The following is a 5716-nucleotide window of genomic DNA, read 5'->3' as shown; positions in this document are numbered from 1 at the left end:
GAATGAACATATTGAAGAATATTAAAATTTTGAATCATGAGTTGAAGAATAAGAACATTCTTAAAGAATAATCATATATTATTAACAATATTCAAGAAACGAAGATTGCTTATGTTCTGAAGTGAAAATGACTAAAGTTAACCTTAACTTGAGTAGAAGAGAAAGTTGAGCAAAAATAATTACGACCCCATACCTACAAAAAGGATTCACCTTTTTTGTTTAAATCTGATACACGACACCACCTCCTTCCATCTTTAGATTAAAGTTCCAATCAACTTGGATCCCTATAAACAGTCCAACAACAACAAAAATCAGAATTTATGATGAAAAATGAGAACCCTCATCTCTTCTAAGGTTTTCGTCAATCCAAGAACACACATAACCCAAGTCAGACTCCACTAGGGCTGAATAAGAAAATTTCTTGGTGAAGCCTAGATGAATTCAAGAGATGGAGGTGGTATGGTCGGCCGATGGTGACTGGGTGTTCGACTGATAATTAAATGGGAAAAATTTAGGGTTAGAAAAAGTCAATTACATTTTCATAATAAGCTTCCTAATATAAATGATTTTATTGAGGAGAATTGTAACACTTGAATTTGGTAAGTTTCATATTTAATCTCCATTCAATTTTTTTTTTCAAAATTGGTCCTTAAGCTAGTACGTGGGGCGTACTGGGTGGTATGCTTAGCGTACCAGCATGTTTGTGATCGCGGAACTCATCCACGTATGTTGGGCGTACGTGGAGTACGCTCGGCGTACGTGAGCAATTATGAAACCCTAATTTCTAAGGTATTGCACCCTATTTAAATGTTGTGATAGCCTCACTAGGTCATGTTTAGACAGCCTCCACCCTTCCTTGTCCAGAAATCGAAACCCTAGAGTGTTCTTAAGAGCTTTGAGCCATAAAGTATGTTTGTTGGTGCTTTGTGAAGGAGAAGAAGAAGTAGACCATTGGAGTTGAGCTTGGAGCTTAAGGATGTGGGATTAGGTTATAATTTGCCAACCTTTTGAGGTAAAAAGCTCCCATCTTGGTAATCTATGATGCTAGATCTAGTTATGTGCTATTTTGTTCCTTTTTGAGTCCTTGGAGTGATTGTTGAGCCTCTTGATTCACTCTAGAAGTGATTGATGAAAGATCTAGGTCTCTTTTGGCCCCTTTGTCCATAAAAATGCAAGCTTTGAGGTGTTTATGGACTTGTGCATGTGTTAAGACCCTTTGTTAAGCTATTTTGAGCTTTAGAGCCTCATTAAGCCATGCATTCACGTAAAGTTGCCAACTTTACGTGATAAGTCACCTTAAGGAAGTCAGATCTGAGAGTTGGGTTGAAGTCTTAACCGAATTAGAGCTTAATAATGAAAGTTGGCCAACTGGGGAGTACGCTGGGCGTACAAGCTGGTACGCTGCGCGTACAAGCCCCACAGTGAGTACGCTAAGCGTACCAGCTTAGTACTCCCCACGTACTCAGCACTGGACTTCGGAGTTTTTGGCTTTTTGGATTTGGGCCCATGTTGGACCTTTGGAGTCTTGGGCTTTGTTGGGCCATCAAAATTCTATTTTTTGGGCTGATGCTACTTTATTGGAATCTTTTGGTTGAAGGCCCATGAAGGGTTTTGGGCCCAATTTGGAAAATTGGGCCATATTTGGGCCTTGAGTGATCATTTTGGAAATTAGGCCTTTTGGACAGTTGGTTTGGGCCTTGGCGTTGGGCCAAGTTAGGTCAAGGGTAAAAAAGTCTTTTACCCTAGTTTGGACTCTTAGTGTGAGTCAGGATCCAATTATTATATGGATGTTATTTTGTGATTTATAGCGCGGGGATTTTAACGGGCCAACAGCCAGAGATTTATCTGTGAGATTCAACAGTCAGAGGTGAGTTTCCTCACTGTGTTTAGCGGGTCGAAGGCACCAATGATGGCCCATGATTATTATGATAGGATGTTATATGTATGTATGACTCTTATATGTTTTATTTGATGGTATGTATACCGAGCGAGGCTTGATGTCGGGCAAGGCCCGCTGACTGTATTGTGTGCTATTGTCTTTGTGATTATCGCATGTGTTAGCATGGTTATATGTTTATATGTTTATTATGTGTACCAGGTGGGGCCCGATAACAGGTGGGGCACTATGAATGACAGATCTATAATCCGATCGGGGCTCGATGTGGGGCAGGGGCCTAGTATGTGTTTATTATGTATGGTATGTGGTAGTTTGGGGAAATCACTAAGCTTTGGGCTTACGGTTTTTAGTTTCTGTTTCAGGTACTTCTGGTTTGAAAAGGAAGAGCCCGGGATGATTGAAGAGCACACACACCGCTTTATTTCGCATTTTGAGATTTAGTCTGATATTTGTGATCTAGTAATACACTTTGGCCTTTCTTTGTTGTATGACAATGTTTTGATTACTGTTTTATAAAATTTTAAAATGAAATTTTTGGGTCATATTTTTGGGACGTTACAAGTTGGTATCAGAGCCATGGTTTGAGGGATTCATACATACTCTCGGGTGCGTCTGAACTCAAACTGAGGATTTGTTAAAATTTTAAAAAAGAAATGTTTTTAAAGAAAAGGGTTTTCTAATACAAGAAAGGGTGGGGTGCATGCATTCGACCGAGCTCAAGTAAGTTCTCCCAAAATACCCATACATGTTATATGATATGTTTTGACTTGTGAATCTGCGAATCGCATGCTAGTTTGGGCTAAGGATCTGCTCAGTATTTGCATGATGGAATGCTAGGATAGATGCCTTTGTATGCCTATTGTATGAGATTGTAGACTTGCATGCTAGTACTAATCAGTCAGTGATAGGATGGACTGATTAGGTTATGCTTGGTTCTGATTACTCGATGCTCGAATGCTGCTTGCTTTGGGATTTTTAGGAGTTCTCACTAGTTTCAGCTAACTAGTAAGTTAATATGATAAGTTACATATTACTGAGACTAGATAATTTTATAAGGTTAGGTTTTAACTCTATTGTGCATCTCTTGTTTGAGTCCAACCGTTGTAGTATGAGACCTCTCATTCGAAGAATTATCTGGTTTTGGTGATATGTAATTGTATTCGCGAGCTAGTTAGAGGAAGTTAGCGAGAGTTCCTTCTGCAACTAATGGCGGAGAGTGGTGTGGATTTTTCCCTAGAAAAGCCTAGGAAGAGATTTAGTGTTGGGAGCCTTATCTTGATGAGGGTTATTGTATGGATATAAAGTGACTTGGCGGATTCAAGGCAATACTTGAGGAAAGTATGGATATATGTGGAAGGTAGTATAGGCCCTTACTATTGGAAGCAGAGGATCCGTACTCGAGTCAAGGAGAGTTGCGATGAAACTAGGAAGCTTGTAGAATTTGTGATCCCTCGATATATGTTGATGCGTATTTTGATGGTTTATATGGTCTTTTTTCAGTATGGTGACTTTGCGAGGCAGACCTGTTGGTAGCTCTGGTACGGGTGAGGGCTCAGACTCAGGTTCTGGAGCCGGGCAGTTGGATGATCAGACGAGGGAGTTCATTTCTTCTGAGCTTACACGTTACATTCTTGAGCAGACTCCTGTGATCTTTGGTACGGTCAAGGAGGGCATTTTGGACATTTTGGATGAACGGTTGAGCTATTTTCGTTCTAAGACGGTGGCCTTGGTATAGGCGCGTCCATTGACCTTCAGGGAGTTCCATGCATATGGGGCTCCTGACTACTTCAGGGAGAAGGAACTGATAGCGAGTCGACGATGGTTAGCAGATGTTGCTAACGCTTTCTGCACCAGCAGTTGTCCCGAGGGGGCAAAGGTCAGACTTGCTTCATGTCTTTTGAAAGACAGATCACGCTACTGGTGGAAGGAGGTTGGGTGCTCCGTTGGTGATGAGGCGGTTGATTCGATGTCATGGGATGATTTTACGATAAGATTCAGGGCTGGATATACACCGGTGATTGAGGTGCAGCAGTTGGTGCGAGAGTTCTAGATCTCCGCCAGACTAATGAGACGGTGGTCGAGATCACCGTGATGTTCAGGGAGAGGGTGCTTTTGGTTCTGTAGTATGTGGCGGATGAGGAGATGAAGAAAGCAACGTACCATGAGATGATGAGGAGCGATATCCGACAGTGTGTGAGTAGATCCAGTTCCAAGACACTGGAGGATATGATAGCTAGAGCCCGAGAGAGGGAGATTGACATTGAGATGGAGAGAAAGAGGAAGTCGGATCAGGCTCGGGTTTCAGGGGGTCAGGCAAGAGGCCCAAGGTTTAGAATTCGAGATCGAGAGACTAGCAGGGCCGGAGCCGTTGTGGGAAGTGCGGCAGGGCGCACGAGGGACCGTTCAAGGTGGGAGGTTCGGGTTGCTTCAAGTGCGGCTGGACGGGTCATTTTAGCAGGGATTGTACTGCTACCACCACCACCCGGGGATCTGATCTGATTTTCTTCTATTACAATTAGAGGGGCCACAAGAAGGCCTAATGTCGGAGTTTGGCTACAGTAGGGCTGGTGTCAGCACCCACTCCTGCGACTCTTCGGATCACTGACGGTCGCCAGGGAAAGGCGGATGCACCTGTGGTGAAGAGCAGGGCTTTCCAGTTAACGGCCGAAGAGGCTCGCACGGCACCTGATGTGGTGACGGGTATGTATCTTCTCCATATCGCTTTATTTATATTGAATTGTTTGCTTATGTTCATGTGTTTTATTTTAGGATCGTTCCTCGTGAATGGTATTTCTGCTTTGGTATTGTTTGATTCGGGGGCTACCTGATCATTTGTATCGCTTGCACTTAGCAAGAGGTTTGTCGGGGCTCCGGGGGAGCTGGATTGTCCTTTAGATGTCGAGATTGCAGATGATCGATATGTCCGAGTAGCGAGGGTGCATCGGGGATGTACTCTTGAGATGTTTAGCGAGTAATATCCGATTGATTTGGTTCCCATTCCTTTGTGTGGGAAGAATGTTATCGTGGGCATGGATGTGTTAAGCCCTAATGGGGTGGTGATCGATTGTGAGCAGCAGTTAGTTCTGATTCAAACCCCAAGTGGGGGAGAGTTATTGGTTCAGGGAGAGGGAGCTCAGCACGGACCGATATTGTGTTCAATAGCGAGGTCCAAACGTTATATTCAACAGGGTTGTTCCGGATTTGTCTCCTATTTTATGGATACCCAGGATACGGGTAAGGCGATCGTGGATGATGTGCCTTTTGTGCGAGATTATCCGGATGTGTTCTCGGAGGATTTTCCTGGGTGCCTCCAGAGAGGCAGGTGGAGTTCAGGATTGATCTGGTTCCAGGTGCAGCTCTGATAGCCAAAGCACCGTATCGGTTGGCTCCTTCCGAGATCCTGGAGTTGTCTACACAGCTGTAGGAGTTATTAGACAATGGATTCATTCGACCGAGCAATTCGCCATGGGGAGCATCGATCTTGTTTGTGAAGAAGAAGGATGGGTCTCATCGTATGTGCATCGACTACCGGGAGCTGAATAAGGTAACGGTGAAGAACCGTTATCCACTCCCGATGATTGATGATCTATTTGACCAGCTCCAGGGTGCATCTTGGTTTTGACCAGCTCCAGGGTGCATCTTGGTTTTCCAAGATTGATTTGTGTTCGGGTTACCATCAGATGAAGGTTAGAGACGAGGATGTGCAGAAGACAACTTTCCGGACTTGTTATGGTCATTACGAGTTCGTGGTGATTCCTTTTGGGCTCACCAATGCTCCAGCCGCATTCATGGGTCTCGTGAACAGTGTGTGCAGGCCGA

This window comes from Lactuca virosa, chromosome 6 (assembly GCF_052849685.1).
Source record: "Lactuca virosa cultivar CGN04683 chromosome 6, Lactuca_virosa_CGN04683_v6, whole genome shotgun sequence".
NCBI lineage: Eukaryota > Viridiplantae > Streptophyta > Magnoliopsida > Asterales > Asteraceae > Lactuca > Lactuca virosa.
This window is presented reverse-complemented; position numbering follows the sequence as displayed.